The sequence below is a fragment of the Mustela nigripes genome, chromosome 17, assembly GCF_022355385.1.
Source record: "Mustela nigripes isolate SB6536 chromosome 17, MUSNIG.SB6536, whole genome shotgun sequence".
Classification (NCBI taxonomy): domain Eukaryota; kingdom Metazoa; phylum Chordata; class Mammalia; order Carnivora; family Mustelidae; genus Mustela; species Mustela nigripes.
Genome location: NC_081573.1, coordinates 55,233,163 through 55,254,641, shown reverse-complemented (window position 1 = coordinate 55,254,641; position 21,479 = coordinate 55,233,163). Strand labels below are relative to the sequence as shown.

The 21,479-nt window shown below is 51.4% G+C and overlaps 1 long non-coding RNA gene across 1 annotated transcript; it reads right to left on the bottom strand.

The window, feature by feature from the left end:
* Positions 1-3,276: 3,276 nt before the first annotated feature.
* LOC132005465 (uncharacterized) lies at positions 3,277-21,165 on the bottom strand. Its single transcript, XR_009400804.1, has 4 exons — positions 21,052-21,165; positions 6,076-6,188; positions 4,688-4,777; positions 3,277-4,594 (listed from the first exon to the last, which is right to left on the bottom strand). It is a non-coding gene; the product is annotated as an uncharacterized LOC132005465 (long non-coding RNA).
* Between the last annotated feature and the right edge of the window lie 314 nt (positions 21,166-21,479).

Genomic DNA, 21,479 nt, shown 5'->3' with positions numbered 1-21,479 from the left:
AGCGTGCTGTGAGGAGTTACAGAATCTGGGAAGGCCTCTGCACCTTTTGGTGGAGGGCTGGTGCGTGGCCCAGAAGATGCTCCTGGCATTTCGTTTTCCTGTGTGCATGCCTCCGTCTGCTCATCCCAGACAACACGGAAGGCGTATTTATCAGATTTGGGTGTGAGAACAAAAAGAGAAGGCTCTTAGACCTCTGGCTCTTAGCCCGGATCACAGAATTAAGATTTGAAAAAATCTCAACAGGTTGAAAGGACGGTTGGAGAACCACTAGAGTAAATCACATGTGGGTGGATGCTAAGAATTAGGTTTTTACCCTCTCCTCCCCAATCCCCATGAATACAGGACAAAAGAGACTCAGCTTAAGAGAAACGTGTACGAAGGATCCTAGGAGGTTTAGGTACCTCCAGACCAGCAAAGTGAATGCAACCCATTGGTTATATTAAACAAGATATTAGGTCCACAGGCAGGGAGGGGACAATCCTGCTGCAGGGATAGTTACCCTTGACTTGCAAATCATACTGTTGGCTGAGTCCCCCCCACCTTCCCCATTCTCCTGGCTCCTCCTACTCTAGAGGCATCTTGCTGACACCACGACAATGTCAGATCCTACAGAGATCCTGGGATACAGACTGGTAAAGGGGGGGGGCGGTTTTGCTCTTCGGCTGCCCTCTGGAATCTCAGTCCCACCACTGTTGAGCTGAGTGACACTGGTCAAGGCAGAGCGCCTCTCTGAGCCCCGTTCCGCGCCCTGTGAGGAGGGGCTGACCGGGTGTGAGGACTCCAAGACATGCTCGCCACGGAGCACCAGGCGGCCTCCCGGCACCCCGAGGCCCCTTCCACAGAATTTCTAAGACTGAGAGTGATTTTACTTCTTTCTTTTTCATCTAGGTTTGATGAATGCTTCAAACATTCCACACAGTGAAAAGTGAGGGTCTTGTTACCAATCCCAATTAGGTATTACAAAAGCCCCATAAATCTTGGTGAAGATGTTCTAGGGACGTGAAAGCTGGAATTGTACAGCCATTGTTCTAAAGAATACAGCAATCATTCTTCCAAAGTCCTTGTGTAATTTTTTGTCTGCTTAGCAGTGTGTGTCTATCAATAATTGGCTCGTTATTGATTCCTAACCCCAAAGAACACAGCTAATAGCTCCCGTTTTCCCAGCCAGCACGAAATGCAGAGGCCAGAGGACTCTGACAGATGGCTGTCTGCCTTATTATTTGGGGACGTGTCCCTCCAAAGCGTGGATGACCTACAGTTTCTGGGTGTCCCTGGCTTTGGAGAATGGGACTGGGTATTGATTTCTGTACTATCCTCTTAGTGTTTAATTAAACAAATCACAGCCCCCGAGTGTGTGCTAACAACCCAGTCTTACTCATTAACAAGCTAAGCGGCTCCCCCTGCGAGCCCTGCACACCTGTCACGGCTCTGGGCGCCGGGGAGCCCGTGGCTGCGTGGCAGTGTGGACCGGAATTCATAGCTCACGTCCCATTTTCTGTCTAAGACCGGCTCTGTTCGAATCCTTAGGAAACAACCCTTGTTGCAGAGGATCCGGCCGGAGGAATCGGGGTTGCCTGGTTTTTTAGGGCAGCCGGACTGGCTGTGGGGTGCCCGGAGGGAGCACTGTCTCCGGGTGTGTGTCTGTGAGGGTGTTTCGGGAGGAGATCCGCATCTGAAAACCGGAGTCAGGAGGCTGCCCTCCCCCGTGCGGGTGGGCACCCTCTGGTCCCTGGAGGGTCTGAGTTGAACAGAAGGTAGAGGAGGGAAGACTGTGCCTCCTTCCTGTGTGGCTGACGGAGCTGGGACCCCGCCCTGGCCTCCTTCCAGGCTTTCCAGCACCGGCTGCCCTGGTGCTTATGCCTTTGGACTTGGACGGGAGGACCCCGCTGGCTTTCCTGGGGCGCCAGCTTGTGGATGGTAGGTCATGGTACCTCTCGGTCCCCCTAAGTGCGTGGGCCAACTTCTCACACCGAATCTCCGCCCACCCCCACCCCCTTACCTGGTGTAAGGCCCCCGGAGTCTGGGGCTGTTCACTCCCCTGCACTGCCTGCCACAGCAGCTGCCCCCGGCGCGGGGGGACAGAAGTGAGAGGGGGAGCCGGGAATGACCATGGGGATCTGCCACGAGCTCTGTGAGACATTCAGACGGCAGCTTCCCGCCTAGTACCCGCCTCGTTCCCCCAGATTCTCTTTCCCTTAGAGGTAAATACACCTCAGGGACCAGTCCCGGAGGCTCAAGGTGGGCCGGCCGCTGTTGTATTGCTTGTGAAGAAGAAAACCACATACAACCCACACGTCCGTCCTTCGAAGAGAGGATAAATCCATGCAGCGTGCTGAAATTCGGGGGCGTAGGAAACCCAGGGCAAACAGAACAGACTAGAACCACACATACGGTACCACGTATTGCATTCGGAAGCGTTACATGCATCACACGGACAGACGTGGAGGAGGAATGCCGAGCCCACGGGAGGACGTCGGGAGCGGGAGGGAAAGGGGGGAGGGAGGCAGGTACTGGGAGGCGTCAGCGGAGGGGGACACGCCCCTCCTTCTAGAGCAGCAGGTCTGAGCAAACGTGACATTGGGCTGAGAACCTTCCACCGTGTGGGGGACGTGTAGGCCTTCCTCATCTTGTGCTCTCTTTTCTCCTTGTGCTGGAAAGATTTCAGATAAGACGGCTTTCCAGAAACATCTAGACGTTTCCAGAAACATCCATGGTATGTGACGTGTGTACACAAGGTGAGACAAGGTGTGGGGCGGCAGGTGATTGGGAGGGGGAGGTCACGGGGAGCCTGCGGCGGGTTGGAGGGAGCTGACACCCTGGACGTTCTTGGGGGTTGTCCTGGGGTCAGTGGCATCGGGGAGGGGAGCTGCCAGGTGGCTTTGGTTGGCCCCCACAGCTGCAGGGCTGTGGTGGCCCTCAGTTGTCACCAGCTGGGCCCACGTGCCCGGGCCACCCGGGAAGGGTCTGAACTCGGCTGAAGCTGACGCCGAGGGACGATGGCTGAGTGCCACGGCTGACAGCACCCTGCGATCGGGACGGGTCCCCATTCAGGGGTCTGAGCGACCCCACAGGTCATCTGCCCTCCTAGGTCATTTGGGGCAAATCCACGGAGGGCTCGGGGATCTGGACTCGGTGCCCTTACTAGCGGTCAATCTTCAGCACACATCACTGAGATGCTTAGAATTTTATATCCCATTATGGAAAATGTTTCATTTGGAAAAACCTCAAATCTCCAGAAAAGCTGCAGAAACAGGACAGCGAAACCTGCATGCGTTTGCCCCTTGCCTGGATCCGTCACTTGTCAACGTTCGCCACTAACAAACACTGTCATCTTTCCAGCAGATTCTCAGGAAGCCCTCTGCCACCTCTGCGTCAGGTGACCTGCGGCGTCATGACACTTTATCCTCCACTCCGTCAGCCCGTGTCCCCTCAGAACGAGGCCCTGCCCCTCCATAATCAGGCACAATATCAAGTTCAGGAAGCTCCAACTGAGCCAATATTACTATTTTGTAACCACCCAAACACGTTCTCTGATCCTACATGGGGGGGGCAGTTCCCCCTCAAGAGGAAGGACCCAACCAGGGGTCATTCATTGCATTTCAGAGTCCTGCAAAATAGCTTCCCAAGAGAACATTTTTATTTTTTAATTTTTGCTTTTTTTTTTGTTTTGTTTTCCTGACATTTTCCAGATTCTAGCCATGGGGCATCTCAGCTTGGAAAGAGAAGCCCTTCCTTCCTAGCCGGAGCTTGGCCCACCATCCCCGGTCCAAGCCCCAGCCCCTCCCCTGCCCTGCTCTTCCCCTCCGTCCGCACCTGCCCTGGATGCTAAGGGGGGACCTGGGGAAGGCTTCCCTTGTATGGTGCCTCTCAGAGTCTTGCTGTCTTTGTCCACAGCAGGCAGGAGAGGGAAGACCTCCTAAGAAGGGTGTTGACCTCTCCAAGGCACTCACACGTCGGCACATAAGTAGGGTTATTGGGTTTGGTGGGGCGGATATGCATCTCCGCTGAGCAGAGCCAGAGCTGGGAGGTGGTGCTTCTCAGTCCCTGGGAGCGGCTCCCAGTGTCCCCAGCCCTGGAGGGCGGCCCCCCCAGCACGCCCAAGGGGACTGGGACGGAGCCCGCACCCTCCACTGGGGCTGCAGACCGCCTTTCTCTACCAACCACGCCTTTGATCGCCCACATCTGTCCAGCCACAGCCTCTCCTCTCAGAAACGGCCCAGACGATGCTCGGATACCCAGAAGACACACACAGTCCCAGACGTCATCAGAGAGCCTTTGCGGTTCCGACAAATCCGTTCACGCATGACTCTCTGTCCACGTCACGTGAACCCGCAAATAAACGTCCTTTTATGAAAACCCTATTTAATCAACTGCCATTGGGTTTGCTGTGACACATGCTGAGCATTTCTACCGGAGACCCGTTCCGACAGGTCTGGCTGCCTGGAGCCTGAGTTTCAAGACGCGGGAAGCGTGTTCTCTGATCTGTTGCAGTCACGTTCCAGCCCCGGAGACACCTGCTGGAGGTCAAATCCTGCCATGGTCCCTGAGGGACCTGGAACAAGTCCTGAAGCCCTCTGAACCTCTATTTCTTCATCTGCAAAACCAACGTAACACCGTGAGAATCGGGTGGGCTAGGCCGGTAGAACCCGGCCAGCGGCACCCTCACGGCCCACCGCCCCACGCTCACCTGCCGGTCCTTCCGGGGGCGCCTCCTCCTCCCCGCCCAGCTCTCTCGCGGAGGCCGAGCACGGTGAGCAAGATGTAATCATTTTAGTTTCTGCGCCAATCCAAAATGTTAAAGTCAGTAAAAAAAAAAAAAAAAAAAAAAAAGTGAGTGTCTCATATATACAGCTCAGTGTCCTTAAAACATAGATCCCACGACACAGAAAAATGAACCCAATTTAAAAAGATGGGCAAAGCATTTGCGAGGGTAATTCACGAAGAACCCCCAACGGCTAATAAATAACCACTGGTAACTGGAGAAATGCAAATTAGATCCACTAAGAGATGAATTTATTTTTAGCTAGCATTTTCAAATAATGGCATCAGGTCCTGGCGTTGGTGAGAATGTAGGAAAATGGGCCTTAACCCACAAGGCTGGTGGGGTTTTAAGTCGATATGTTTGCAGGGCCAAATTGCAGCATCTACTAAGGCTTTCTAAGCATTTAGTATCTGCGAATTTATCTTCGGGAAATGATAGGTGTGCTTAGGAGTTTCAAAGAGTGTTCACTGCCTGCTTTTCTTTTTCTTTTTCTTTTTTTTTTTTTAAAGATTTTATTTATTTGACAGACAGAGGTCACAAGTAGGCAGAGAGGCAGGCAGAGAGAGAAGGAAGCAGGCTCTCTGCGGAGCAGAGAGCCCGATGCGGGGCTTGATCCCGGGACCCGGAGATTATGACCTGAGCTGGAAGCAGAAGCTTAACCCACTGAGCACCCAGGCACCCCTGCTTGCTGCTTTTAACAGGGAACAGGTGCATTCAGCCTTGAGGCCCAACAAGAGGGGATCCCTTTGACAAATTATGGCCTGTCTCCATTATGAAAGACCTCATACCTTCACAGAGTGGTAGAAAGAGAGTTTACTGATAGAAAAAGTGTCCCCAGTTTATTGCTGAGTGAAACACAAGTTTAAATTTTAAAAACCATATCTACGGGAGAATCCATTTTGGTAAAAATGTACATTTATGCAAAGGAAAAACATTGAGAATAGTACACCCTCTAAACTTTTTTCTTATAATTTGTGAATATATTTATTTTAATTATTGAGAGTGTGAATGCGCAGTGGGGAGAGGCAGAAGGAGAGGGAGAGAGGGCATCTCAAGCAGACTGCCTATTAAGCGTAGAGCCAGACGCAGGGCTCGATCTCAGAACCCTGAGATCACGACCTGAGCTGTTATCGAGAATCAGACGCTCAGCCATCCAGGTGCCCCTACGCCCTTCTAAAGTTTAACAGTGGTTATCTTTGGATGGTTAAAGTACGGATAATTTTTATTTTCTTTTGCTATTTTGTATTTTAAAATTTCTCTTATTTTTCAATAATCATTTATTTTTTTAAAAAGCGGGCATAAGTTCTGATTACCTGTGGGGAGTCGGACGGGATAGGCATGGGGGAAATACTTCTTTTTAAGAATACTTCTTCAAAAACTGGTGGTAAAGGTGGCTTCTCCAGTATCTTTGGAATCACCTAGTCTCCTGCAAAATCAGAGAAGGATCCGGCTGTGCAAGTAGGGCATGTGAATTCTATGAGGGGGCTTTGACGGATTCCTAATTAGGATCCTGACGCATGAAGCTGGGCATTCCCTATGGAGGCCCCTGAGAGTTTCAGCCTCTGTCCCATCCTGAATCCAACAAAAAACAAAGTCCTATCTACTTGGCAGAGCGCTCGCTGCACAGTAAGTTGAACGTAGCCACTGAAAATATTCATGCAAATATCTTCATTAGTAAAATCACGCAATTAACCTGAAATATGTGCTAAATGAAGCAGCCAAATTGTTGCAGCTTTTCCCACCTCTTAATTATAATTTTGGTAATCAATTTTTTTCCTGATTACCAAAAAGGAAAAAAAAAAAAAAAAACCCTTCAGTATGTGCATCGTGTGAGGAGGAGTCGGAACGTGAGATAAAACCCCGAATCATTTTAGCGAAGAAGGCCATTAACCTTTCCTGTGTTTTTGTTCATCGCAGGCATTTCCTGCTAATGCTCATTGCGGAAGATGATTGGATTTTAACAAGAGCTTTTTGGATCAAGCGTCGGCCCTTCCTGAACTGTACGTTTTGCAAGTGCCGCTGTCATTAAAGGTTACCAGCACTTCCATTATCATCTTCCCAGCGTTTATTTCTTAAATGGCTTTCGACTGCCGTGTAAAAATGTTCCCTAAGTGAAAACTGACATCCCGGCTCACAGCCCGAGGCGTTCAGAAGGCCGCAAATGTCCAGCGGCAGGGTTGGGAAGCAGGGGGTCCTGCTGGGCTCATCTCCCATGTTCTCTGGTCTCCTGTTCCAATTTACTGAGGTGTTAGGGGATTCCAAGTGGGAAGGCCACACAGTCTAGCATTTCACAAGGTGACCCTGGAGGAGCTGCTTAGCCTGGGGTACAGGGCTCAGTTTCTAAACCCGTAAAATGGGGAAGCGAGTGGGGTTTGAGAGATGACTTGAGTCTCCAGCCCATATAAAGGAGAAAACCTATTTGCCCACACTTAGGCTGACACCTTTTAACCTTCCTCTTTTAACGTGTTCTTGAAACAGTCCACCTCCTAAGACTAAACAGGAATTTACCGTCCTCAGATAGCACAGGTGGGTACCTGACCTTTCTAATAGGGTGCTGGTTTGGACCATTTGACATTAGAGTTTCTCCCGAGATGCAGAAATGCCTAGTGCTTAGTCATGAAGATAGAAGTAGGAAGAACACATATATGATACATACATATGAAGAAGAGCTAAGAAGGCAGGGGCTGGGAGAGCAGGTTGTGCACCGCACAAGGACATCCTCTAAGGGGAGCCTGCTATTCACGGCAGAGGTAACTGCAGATTTGTGTATTTATCCTGAAAGTTTTCTAGATAAAAAACCCACTCCGTTGTAATGCTTTTCTGCCAAATGAAAATAAAATATCCCGAGAAGGGGCATCCCTTTTCAAGGGGCAGAAAGACATCATATAGGCTGCCACATGGGGAAAGCCCTCCCTCATGATGCTGGAGTTTGGAGGGGAAACAAGAAATGTGGGGACAGAGGGGAAGGCGGGATGTGTGGGTCCTTTAGAGGTGTTAACCTGAAAAATAAAACTGCCAGTTATGTTACCAGCAACAGATGGGGTTAGTGGAATCAAAGAATTGCAATCTGGGACCGAAAAGCTGTGGCAAAATCGTGGGCAACTCTGGGTGGATACAGAGGCAAGCTTTTTGAGGAGAAAAGGATGTTGGGAGGGTGGTTATGAGCTGAAAGTCCACTGGAGGAAACAGGGGGTTCCAGGTGTGGTGGCTTCTTGCTGGCGAAGCTGCTGCCCAGGGAGGAAGAAAGCTCTCTTCCAGGAGTAGCAGCCACCTGCATGGTTAAGCCCCTCTCTTCCGGCTGCGTCTGCAACGGACGACGAGTGAGGCAGGGCAAGAGTGCTGCCCCTGCCCACCTCCTGACTCCATTTGTGGGAGGTTTCCTGTGGCTAGTTTTCACAGAGGAGCCCCTGACTACGGTGTTATGGGGAATCTGGACTTCTGCCCTGCTTCCTGTTTAGGGTTTGCAAGGGGACTGCATCTCGGGGGGTCCTGAACTTACCAGGGGAAGCTGGTGATACAGCGAGACATGAAGAAGGGGCCTGGAGTACAGGGCAGGGTCCCGGCAGGAAACAGCCCCCTCCTGCTGGGGACAAGACCGAGATGTGGCCAGGGTCCAGGGAAGCCAGCAGAGACACGGAGCCAGGGCAAGGGGGTGGGAGGTCCACGGACAGGCCGCCCCACAGAGGCGGGTCTGGGGGAGAGGACCCAGGAGGGAGGGAACCAGAGAATGAGAACAATACCCAGCGTCTCCATCCTTCTTCCCTTGGCGTCGGTATTTGTGTCCATGTGTCGCGTGTGTAGGGTGTGTATGTGTCCTGGGTGTGTGCACGAGGGTGCGGGGGAAGAACAGGAAGGGGGAGGGAGACTGTTAAATCAAACCCTTCTCCAATATTCCATCCCAGAAACTCACTTAAATGATTATGGTACCCTCTTATAATGGAATATTCTAGGACCACGAAAAAAAATCCTATTTCTGAAAAATAGGAGAGATCAATACCACTTGTAATGATAAATGCAGAAGTTTTTGATAAAATTCTACCAATCGGCATTAAACAACTCATTAGAGAAAAGTTGCCAGACCAAATATAGGCTTTGTTCTTAATGTAATTTATCACTAAATAAGAGAAAACATTTGAAAACATGAGTAATTGAAGCAGAAAGTTTTAAAAAATGATTCAATGCCTCCTTTTCATAGACTGGAAGCATAGTGTTCAAAGGGGATTTCCCCTCACCACGACGACACTGCATTTGAAGCTCAAGTTCAACAGATTATTTATGGACTGGCACCGGCCAGGGCACCGGCCGGCCTCACCCGGTCCACAGCGATGTGCTAAGCCCGACTCTGTTTGGCCCCGGACACCTCTTTGGTCCCATCTCCTCCCACCTTTCACTTAGCATCAGCCTCACTGACCTCCCTGCTTCCCGGGAGCATACTGGCTCTGCTTCTGCCACAGGACACTTGCACGCACAGTTCCCTCCATCTAGAACACGTGCCCTTGCCCCGGATATCCCTATGGCTGGCTCCCCCATTTCTCTGAGATCTCAGCTCAAATGTCACGATCTCTTCAGGGACTTTCTTGAGAACCGTATGTAAAGATCACACAAGGTCCGTCCCAACACCTTATCAACGCTCTCCATCTCCCCTCTAGCATACAGCACCACCTGCACGCCGGGCACACACTTGTCTGTCTCCGATGCCAGAACGCAAGGGCCATGAGGACAGGGGGTTTGTTCGCTGTTTCCCCAGGACCCAGAACAATGCCAAGCACAGTAATTGCTCAGAGAGTACTTACTGCACGAGTGAATGAGCAGGCCAAAGAGCTGCCCTGTGGAAGGGAGGGAACATCTGCGAATTGCCCACTGAGCCACCCAGGCGCCCCTGCACTTCAAACCTTTTTGCTTAGGAATCCTGCTTGCTTGCACTGCAAACATATTTTCGGTGAAGGCGAGATAGACACCTGGTCTGCAGCTCTGAAGGGACGCTGACCCCTGGGTCTACAGGGAGCAAGGAGCTCTGAGGCCCCGCCCAGTGCAGGGAGCCCCGCCCCGTGCAGGGAGCCCCGCCCCTCGTCAGCCTGACCCGCAGGAGGGCAGCTCCCTGCATTTCTCTGTTTCCAAGTGAGGCTGAGCTGCTTCTCTAGGATTTAGGGGTAGCTGCTGTTCCCTTTTCGGGGCCTGTTGCCAGTCCTGTCTCTTATCTAGTCACGGTCAGTCTTTTTCTTACTGATTCGGAGGAGCTGTTCTCACATTGAGGAAATCAGGCCTTTGGACCTGCCAAGTCTTGGGCGTGTCCCATCTGTCCATCTCCCTTGTGGCTTCTGAGTTTGGCGTCGCACTCAGAAAAGTGTTCTTTACTCCAAGGTTGTACCAAATCCTCCCGCATCTTCTTCTGCTCCTTTTGCTTACTTTTTGATAGTGTATGTTGTCCCTGGGGTTAGGGGTGGGCTCGGCCCTTTGTAGCCCCGGCAACAGGACGGGAAGTTACCCGCGGGTCTTATCATGACCCACGGGGAACATCTGGCGCTGGGGAGACAGAGGAGAGAGCTGGAGAGAGCTAGAAGGGCTCTTCACTGGTCTCCCTGCTGCTCGGCCACAGGGCGTGTGTGGGATGGCCTCCCACAGCCACTGGGGAGCCCCCGGGAGGGGGAGCAAGTGGACGGCTCCATTCTCCGACACAGGGCTGGAGGCCCTCCGTGCCTCTCTGGATGTTTCTGGATGTTACATTTTATATAGAACCATACTGGGAATGTGACACCTTGTGACAGCCTCCAGCACTCAGTGTTCTGGAATTTCTCAGTGTGAGTTAACCAGACAGGACCACCCCTGAGGGCAGGAGAGCCACTAAGGTCCCTTTCTTGGAGACCCCTGAACCTCGACCTTTAGCAAGCTCTCTGCTGCCCGGGCCACACCTTCACTCACCCCTTCTTAATCTTTCAGACCAACCTGCCTGTGGGACAGGAGATGCTTCTGCTGTTCTGCGTGTCTCTGCCCCTCCCTAGCGCTCCCCGGGACTCCCCCTTGACCTCACAGAATCCCTCTCACCAGCCTACCCACGCCTGGCTGACAGCCTCCCCAGACACTAGCTCTGCCATGGGTTTCTAAAGCCAGACGGTTTGCAGTAAAGATCTAACTTGAAGGAAAGTAGGAAATATATATTTCGTTATTTGGTATAAAAAAGCAATGAAAAAAAAAGCAATGATTTCATAGTTTTCATAAAAGGATACATGCTTATGCTTTAAAAAAAAAAAAAAAAAGTGAACAATGTTTAAAAGTGCAAAGAATAATGCCAAAGAAAAAAGCGCCTTCATACCCTCCTCCCCAAATCAGGACCATGGTTAGCACCTGGTCTCCAAGATATGAATGAAAGAAAACCAGTGATGTGCTTTGCTGAAAACGGGGTCTGTTACTATATATAATATTTTCGATGAGAAAGGATTTGATTTTACTTGGATTCAACAATAAAACAGTCGGATGTTAAAGTAAACAGATGCCAACGGTTGGATATGCACACACGTGCACATACGCACACACAATTGGGAGAAACAAGTTCCCCATCCCTTCAAAGTTAAGAAAACAGATTATCAGAGTCATAGAAGCTGAGGCCACTGACTTTCTCTTGGGCTCCATGTTTTAATTCCCACCGGTATTGACTGACTCTTTGGCATGAAAACTGAGAAAATTGGCCCATTTATTTTCTCTTTCCACTTCCCCCCCTGCCTGCCCCAATAACTCATTTTAAAAAGGAAAACTATGTTTTCTGGTAGTTGATGAACAAATGCCATAGAAATATCTAACACTTAACTATGGGCTGAATTAAAAATATTGAGAATCTGGGGAGTAAAGCCAATTAGATGATTACAATTGTGACACCTGAATTAATTAATCTGTTTTGTCTTCCCAACTCTGTCTTGAAGCTGGAATCCGACACAAAGACGTGAGCACAGTTCAATGGCTTTGAAGATTTTTTGCCTTCCGGTTTTGCCTCAGGAGCGAGAAGAACTTAATACAAGTGGAAAATTAAGATTTCTGTTGTACACGATAAAGATAAACTCAGGCACTCCATGGAGGCCAAATTACGGTCCGTGTTCCCAACACAGCCCTTTTTATCTGTGGTTGATGGAAGAAGAAATATCGGCGCTACTCATAACTAGGATAACCAGTTTGAGCATCATTTCCTGAAATGTAGCAGATCGTTTGGTTTTTAAGGCAGTCCGGGTACGCGCACCTGAAATTTGGGTGTTCCTCTGTACTCCACAGAGAAGACAAAGGAAGTCGGTCTGATGCGATTGGGGGATAACGTCTGATCACATCTCCCTTTCGAAGCACAGTCTCTGCAATCAACAGTTACAGAGATGGTGGCTGTTGTCCCTCAGTCCTCCTACTCTGAGGAATGGATCCGGCCAAGAGACTAAAAGGGCTGCCTCCCTCACATGTCTCTCTATCCCTCCATTCATTTGCCCACTGGTTGTGTCTTTTGTTCACGGACTCACTTATACATTCAGCAAATATTTATTGGGCATTCACCAGTGTCAGCCCCGTGTGAAGCGTGACAGAAACAACGGCAGACGTATCCGTTAGTGTTTGCTGAGTAACAAAAGACACCGGCCAATATGTAGTATTAATACTTAGCTTGGAACAACAATGATGTTTTATGACTTATGATCCTGCGGATGGGCTGGGAATTCTCCTGCTGGTCTTACCAGGACATGTGGCTCGAGGGTCAGCGGAGCCAGAAGTCCCAATATGGCTCCGCTCACAGCTACGGTGGTTGGTGTTGGGTGTTGGTGGTGCCCCAGCTCTCCCCCGGCCTGGGGTTTGGTTAGATCAACATCCTTAGAAGGCGGCATTCCAGAAGAAGGAACGTGGAAAGGGCAAGGGCTCTCAGGCTGGGCCTCAGAGATGGTAGAATAGCCCTTCTGTAGCATTTATGGGTTAGAGCAAGTCATGGGGCCAGTCCGGATTCCAGGGGAGGGGACCTAGGAGCCATCTCTAGACAGAAGGAGAGGCAAAACCCCATCGCCCAGGGACCTGTACCGGGATGAGAGGAATCTGAGGTCATGGTTTGCAATCCACCATAATAAGCAAGATGGAGGCGACCCCGCGCTCATGGAGCTTGGCGTCTGTAGCAACAGCTCCGATATGCCGAGTTCTTAAAGTAGAATGTGCCAGACACCACTCTCCATGACTGACGGTGTCAGGATACACGATCCTCACGACAGCCTTATGGCGTCCTAGTACGAGCCCCACCTTTCTCACAAGCAGAAACACAGAGATGTTGCATGACTCCTGGGGTCTGGAAGGGGTCAGTATTAAACAAATGAGACACAGAAGTCGAGGTGGTCCATATGGAGGCCTACGGAGGTTAGTGTCTGCAGGTTAGGAGTCCTTCCTGGTTCAACAGTTGGCGACACGGTGGGGGTGTCGTCTCAGTTATGCGGAGGACAAGGGAGCGCGGCACATGGCGCCATCCGGGCACCTATCACGGAGTGACGTGTCCCATCCTGGGGGTTCACATGGCTTCTCTGGAGAAGGGACATTTAGGTTCCTGTATAAAGGATAAAAGCCCCAATCACGCAAGGAGAGGGGGTGGGGAGGAAGGTTTCCACGGGCACAGCCACCGAGAGGCAGGATGTCGTCCGGGGCTGACCACCGCAGACTCTGCAGGGAGATCTGGGGCAGGGGAAGCAAGGTCCCGGCGGGGCGTCGGGGGGGGGGGGGGGGCTGACAGGGGACACTGAGGAACAGCCACCCTGCCTTAGGAAAATCACTCACAGATTTTGAAAATAAGCTGGGGTTTGGAATTCTCTGTGAACGGAATTCGAAAGGCAGAGGCCAGAGAGAATATTATTAGCCTCGTGGAGTAGTCCAACGACTCACGCGCTGAGTGCCCATGGGCTCTGCGGTCCCAGAGCCTTTCCGAGCACCTGCCTAAACACACACCCACACAGAATGCCGCCTTGGGGCTGAGTTGGGTCTAACATGAGTCCAGCTCGACTCATTTCTCACATTTTCCTCCTCACAACACGTCTCGATAATCACCATCTGTACTGACTGGCCCAGGTCTTTTTGAATGCAGGTACATGACCGTTTACTGAATTCTGTAGGGTTTTAGGTGGTTTCTAGTTTTCTCCTATTACAATCAACGCTACCAGGCACCGCTCTGTTATTCTTTTTGCAACTGGGTAAGTATTCTCTACTGTGACCGCTGTTGCATTCTGGACATTTTATTTATTAAAAAATGATTTTATTTATTCATTTATTTGAGAGAGATCGAGCGAGCTAGCAGGGAAATGAGCAGAAGGAGAGGGACAAGCAGACTCCACCTTGAGCACGGAACCTGATATGGAGCTCCGTCCCATGACCCCGAGATCATGACCTGAGCTGAAACCATGAGCTGGATGCCTGGGCCAACTGAGCCACCCAGGTGTCCCCTTGCACGTTTCCCAGGGACTGCCGCCACACCTCCCCATAAGTCTGTAGCAATTCATATCTCACGAACCTTTTATGAGAGTACCCACTCCTGTGCCCATACAAGATATCATCCCTCATTTATAGTTAACAACCTGAAAGGCAAAAAAAAAAAAAAAAAACCCCCCCCCCCAAAAAAAAACCAAACCAACAAGAGCAACAACAACAACAAAACCAACAAAGGGTTTGATCCCGACTGCTCGTCCATCAGCTGGTCTGAACGTGCGTGGTCCTAATCTCCAGGCAGTCTTATCAACGGTAAAGTGGCCCTGTTTATGAGACACTGTGTCACATTACAGGAGTCATTTGCTTGGGGAAACTGCCCAGATTTCTTTGAAAGTTTGTGGATAAATTGAGGGTTAAATTGCCTCCAAATGAAGTTTAAGGTTTATAGCAAAGCCTATGGCTCCGAAGGATATCAAAGAACAGCCCAGAGTGATTTCAAAGTACTTATAAGGCTGGAGCATATATGAACAGAGAACCCGTGGTCTGTCTAGGGCTTCTTCATTATAGGGTTCCTTCTGGGGCTAATAACACAAACTGGCAGAGCACCTTTCCTTCCGAGCAGACGAAGTGCGCTGATGAGCCATTCCTCGTACTTGTCAAGACAGGACGGTGCTGTCCCCACAGATAAACGCAGGCTTCATTGTTTCTGAAGTTGTTTGTGGAAAGAAGGAGTCAGCAGGAAAAGCAGATGGGAAACCCCACGAGATCTGAACGAGGCTTTTGAACGGAGCTGCTTCAGTAAGAGCCGCTAGCTTTTCCTTTATACCTAGGCATTTATATTTTAAATTCAATCAAGCTGAAATCTTAAGCGGCATCATTTTATTAAACAAGGAACTGATTGAATGCAAGTTTGTCTTTTTTCTTTAAAAATGACTCCAGACTGGACTGACCTGATTCTAAGTGCTCAGCCCTGGAACACTGGGTGAAGCCATCGGTGGGCACAGAAAATAACCCTGAGAAATGGGGTCATTATTCTCAGGGAATTTCGTATTATGTTATTAACGGAGAATGCAGACCCCCCTCTGAAGGCAGAATAGTGTCTCCGGGGGTGGTTTTGGGGTGTGATCAGTAGGACGGTGAATTTAAGAAAACAACCAGATAATATTTAATCCACACAAAGAAGCTACCTCTTGCTCCAGGCTCTCCCATCCACCAAAAGTCCTATGGAACGGACTTCTCTAACACACATCTGGTCCCCCCAGTTCTCTAGAAGTCGACTGCTGGTGTAGGCAACGTCGTCTCTGGTCTGGACCACTGGGGGCGCCTCCAAGGGGTCTTCCGGCATCCATGCCAGCTCTGGCGCTGGGTGCGCTGGGTATCAATCTGGCCACAGTATCTTTCCTTGCGAAGTCCTCCTGGCTAAGAATCTCCAAGAACTCAATAACCCCAGTAACCTGATCTCCAAACCAGGGGTAGATTTTTGTTAATCTAAGCCAATTAGGGTGGCCCCATCTTCTCTGTAGTGAGTGGGTTGGACTAAGTACATCATCCTGTTCTGGTCAGTGAGCTAAGAAGAATTCTGCCAGGACCTTTTGGGAAGAGTTTCTTCATTCCTAAAAGAGAATTACTGGAGGTGTTGCTATTATTTCCTTGAGCTATTCTTCTACCTGGATGAGATGCTTGGAAGGTGGGGCCCAGCTTGCCACCAGACCAAGGGCGAGGCCAGCATGCTGCGGGCGGATGGGGCCAGAGCCCATCAAATTGGGAAACTGGTCCGGCGCCCTGCCCGAGTTGGCTCTATCTTTGTGCTCTGTGAAAAGGGAGGCAGGACTCTTCCTTCTCCTTGAAGCCAGCTGGAGCCGGGATTTCTATTACTTGTAGGAGGGCACCCAGTGTCCATGTGTCCCCATGTGGGGACAGGTCATCAAAACCACAAATCCTAACACGTTACTTCTCAGTTTAAAACTTCTCACGGCAATAACGAAGCACCAGGAAGAGACATTAAGAAAATAATCCCATTTACAATTGCACCCCAAATAGCAAAATACCAAGGAATGAGCTAGAGAGAACAAATGATCTCCACATTTGTATGGAAGCATGAAAGACCCCAAATGGCCAAAGAAACCTTGAAACAAGATGAACAAAACTGGAGGTATCACAATACCAGATTTCAAGATAGACTACCAACCTACAGCCATCAAGACAGTGTGGTACGGACACAAAAAGAGACACATGCATCAGTGGACCAGAAGAGAGAGCCCAGAAACAGACCCATGATTAGATGGCTGATGTATCTTTCATGAAGAAGCAGAGAATATGCAAAGGGAAAAGGCAGTCTCTTCAACAAACAGTGTGGGGAAAACCGGACAGCGACACGCAGAAGAATGAAACCGGACCACTCTCTTATACCAGACACAAAAATAAACCCCAAATGGATTAAAGACCGAAATGTGAGGCCTGAACCCATAAAAATCCTAGAAGAGAGCACGAGCAGTAATTTCTCTGACATCTGCGGTAGCAACTTGTTTCTAGACAGGTCCCCCCGAGGCAAGGGGAACAAAAGAAAAATGAACTATTGGCAATTTATCACAATAGAATGTCTCTGTCCGGTGAAGGAAACAATCAGCAGAACTAAAAGACAACCTACTAAATGGGAGAAGGCATGTGCCAGTGACCTATCAGTTAAAGGCTCAGTATCCAAAACCTATAAAGAACTTATACAACTCAACATAAAAAAACAAAGCAAAACGAAGAATCCAATTAAAAAATGGGCAGAAGCGGTGCCTGGGTGGCTCAGTGGGTTAAGCCTCTGCCTTCGGCTCAGGTCATGATCCCAGGGTCCTGGGATCGAGCCCCGCATCAGGCTCTCTGCTCAGCGGGGAGCCTGCTTCCCCCCCTCTCCCTGCCTGCCTTTCTGCCTTCTCGTGATGTATCAAATAAATAAATAAAATCTTTAAAAAAAAATGGGCAGAAGTCATGAATAGACCAAATGGCCAATGGACACATGAAAAGATGCTCCACTTCAGTCATCGTCAGGGAAATGCAAATCAAAGCCACAACGGGATGCCGCCTCACACCTGTCGGGAAGGTTAAGATCGACTCCCCAGGACACGACAAGTGTTGGTGAGGACGGGAAGAGACGGGGTCTCTCATGCACCGTTGAGGGGAATGCAAACTGGTGCAGCCGCTGTGGAAAAAAGCAGGGAAGGTCCTTCAAGACTGAAAACAGAGCTACCATGCGATCCAGAATTCCACTACTGGGTATACATCCGAAGAATACTAAAACGCTAACTTGAAAGGACACACGGATCCCGATGGTTTACAAAGGTCCAAGTGTGGAAGCAGCTCACGTGTCCGTCCATGGATGAACGGATAAAGAGGGTGGGTGTTTGTACACAAAGGAATATTACTCAGCCGTCAGAAAGGACGAACGCTTGCCATGTGCCACGACGTGGACGGAGCCGGAGGGGACACCGCCACGTCAAAGAAGTCGACATAGACCAACACGCGTGATCTCACTCGGACGTGGAACTTAAACAAAATCAATGAGCAAAGGGGGAAAAAAGAGAGACAAACCAAGAAGCAGACTCTTAACTACAGCGAACAAACAGATGGTTTCCAGAGGGAAGGGGGCTCGGGGGCTGTCTGATGCTTATTCTCATGGTTAAGAGTTTGGTGGTGAGGGACACTCCTAGAGTTTCACAACTGAAGCTTCCTCCTCTATCCTATCACGAGTGTGCGCTAGCAGCAGGACGTCTGTGTTGATGTCGACCTTGACCGTTTGCCTGAAGTGTGTCTGTCAGCTTTTTCCACTGAAAAGTTACCCCCCACCACGCTGTACTCTTCGGGAGGATGTTAGTCTGTGCCACCCATGCCTGAGGAGTGGGGAGTTCTGCACCCCTGGAGCACAGTTTTAAAGAAAACCTGACAGAGCCACTGGGGAGTTCCGGAGTCAAGGGTCACCTGTCAGAGGAGTCCCACGTTCTCCAGGACTGGGAAGGGCTCACGATGTCTGCCGTGCTCTGTCACTGGCTGGGAAGAGCCCACGGCAAGCTCGGCCTCCGTGCAGAGGCAACAGTGGATTTCAGGAGCTGGGGCTGTGGGACGGTCACCCACCCTGCAGTCAGAGACAGCTCCTCAATGACACTGAGGCCACAGGGAGAAGCCACGAGCACGTGGCTCCTTCGACAGCCCAGCTGAGGTCCTAGCCGACCACCTAGTGATGCGTCCGGCCTCTGGGCTTTCACTGCGGAGGCCCCGGGCCATCAAGACACATCCCTCTCATCGTGCTCTGTCCAAATTCCCCTCCCACAGAATCTGGGGGCGTTGCATAAGTGGTCCTGATCAGCCATGAGGTTTTGCGGTGACATGTCGCGCAGGTAACAGGGACGCGGCCTGCCCTCGTTGCAGGGAGGCTCGTCCGTCCCTTTGTAACGAACTCCCTGCTTTTGCTTACATGGTTGTGGCAGCTTCTGGGACAGACCCCACCTGGCCCATGGGTTAAGCAGGGACTGGAGGCTCTCGGGAGAGAGGCTCTGGAAAGAACAAGCTGCCTCTGACAGCATCCAAAACTAGAGAACCACGGGGAGCTTTCCCAAGCCTGAGCTCAGCCCTCCAGGATCCAGGCCATGGGCATTGCCCCATGGGTAAAGGCAATTTGTAATTCATCCTCAACCCTGAAAATGCATTCATTTGAAAGGACTGGACCACTGCAGTAGAAAGCAGGGGACAAGCCGCTCAGTGCCCAGCGGAGGGGTATGACCCACTGGCAACACGAGAGGTGGCTTCCTACCTGGGCAGGAACGCTCAGCACCTTCGGAGCCACACAAATTGAAAGGGTGAGGCAAGTCCTTTGACACAAAGAAGCTTCTGGTAAGGACTCAGAGCTATTTTCTGCTTGTCTCAAGAACCTGAAGCACGATTTTACGCCAACAAGATCTGCTCATCTCTAATGCATGCTGGACTGTTTGTTCACCACCTTTCAGAGAATTAGAATTTCTGTTTAAACAGAAGATTTTCTTCTCCTCATCTATGTACGGCTGGCACTGCAGAAGTCCTCTCATAGCGCACATCAGAGAGTGAGAAGTCGAGGGGGAGGGGGAGGCGCAGGACGGCTACCGAGGGTCCCCCCGCTGGGAAGGGGCAGTTACTGGGTTCTTAGTTGTCCACTTCATGCCAGCACGTGCCCAGGGGAGGAAGGAGATGGGGCACGAGGGAGGAGACGGGGAGGAGGAAGCAAAGAGGGGCGGCTCTGCGGACTTACTGGGCACCACCCCTGCTCTCGTCTTACGCCATTTGGATTTCCTTCCGGCATCTACCCTGTCCTGAAGCAGTCACCCCCCTCAGGAGAAGATGCTCCGACCTCTGGCTCCAGGGTGCATCTGTAACACCCAGGGGCATCAAAGTTGACTGTGGAAGTAAATTCTGGAGCCAGATGGCTTGGGCTAGAATCCCAGCGTTTCCATGTACAAGCTGTGCAACCTTGTCCGAGTAACTCAGCCTCTCTGGGCCAGGTTCCTCATCTGTACATGTGGCTACGAATTACACCCATTTTATAGGGCTGTGCGAGGACTGAGTATTTTAAAGTGCCTACGAGGCTGGCTGGCACAGAGCATTTTGTTAAACGAATAAAAGCCATTTCATTCTCTTTCCTGGCATTTCATGGAGGGATGAGGAATGAATATGTGACTGTCTCTGGGCAAAGATACAGGAGAGGGAACTGGCCCCGCTCCCCAGATTTCCCCAGATTTCTTGTAATGTGAAAAACACACAGCCCCTCTCTAGAGCACAGAGGGGATCGCTGCTCCTCACCCCCAGAAACCTTCCTGACTTACTTCATTCCAAGTGGCTTGGCTAAGAGTTGGCTGGGGGTTCTCAGCGGGGATCCTGCATACTTGGGAACTCACGTGACACCAGAAAACAAACCTGCCACTTCCTTCCACGCGCAGTGACATTCTCTAAATGCTAACTGTAACCATTAACAAAGGTGGCATAATGATATATTTTGTAGATATTTATATAAACACAGGCTGGGCTTTGCAATTTCACGTCCCTTTTCTGGGGTCAATACCATTTTCTTCCAGGTCTCCAACAGGCTTCTATGTTCTGACGGGCTTGTAGGCCCTATGCCCCGCACCACTGATGCCTCCTGAATAAGTTATGGCTCAGTGTTCAGCACCAACAGACTTCCTCACCGTAGCAACGCCGCGGCCGAGCTCCCCCGCGAGCCTTCGTCCTCCCCCGCGGCCTGCTCCCCCGCAGAAACAGAGTCCGCCTTCCCAGCCTGGAATCCGCAGGCGACACAGCGCTCTGCTGGGCCTGTCCTGGCTGCACGGCCACCCTCGGACCAGGACTGTTGGGGGCCGGGGAGAGGGAGAGGGCTCTTTCATGTGACCCATGCAGGTCAGGAGAGGACTTTGCCAGAGTCACGGGGACAGGAACAGCGGAGGTGATTTCTTGCCAGTGATGAGTCAGGCTCTCGCGCAACAATTCTAACTTACTGACTGCTCGACTTCAGTGAAACAGATGCGCACACCTGCCCCCACCGCACGCCTGCTCCCAGGCACACACCTGCTCCCACGCGCACACCCCACCCCCGCAGGCGCACACCCGCCTGCACGTGCTCGCCCGCACGCGCACACCCGCCCGCACGCGCACACCCGCCCGCACGCGCACACCCGCTCCCACGCGCACACCCGCCCGCACGTGCACACCCGCTCCCACGTGCACACCCGCCCGCACGCGCACACCCGCCCGCACGCGCACACCCGCCCGCACGCGCACACCCGCTCCCACGCGCACACCCGCCCGCACGCGCACACCCGCCCGCACGCGCACACCCGCTCCCACGCGCACACCCGTCCGCACGCGCACACCTGCCCGCAGCATCCAGCGTGTGGGTCAACAGCTCAGCTCAGATGCCCAGAGGCCTCCTGCGTCCTCCCGCCCAGCAGAGCGGGTTCTGGCTTTTCCACGCACCACGTTCGCCCCTTCCCATTGGCCAGAGCAGGTCACATGACCCAGTTCCCAGGGAGCGCTTGGGAAGGAAGGACACACCCTCCGCCAGTCCAGGGTTGGCCGTGGGGGCGAGGACCAGCCAGGCACACGGTGTGTGGCTGTCCGCGGTGTCTGTGACCTTGGCCTGCCTTTCCAGCGTGGCGCTGCCTCCGCTTGGCCAGAATGTGGCAGAGCAGGTGGAACTGGCTGCAGGCGCCTTTAAAGTGCGAATTTCTTGGTCATTTCAGGGACCTGGTACTAACGCCTTGTTAGCTTCCCCCTCCCTGCTGATCACGGCGCTCAGTTA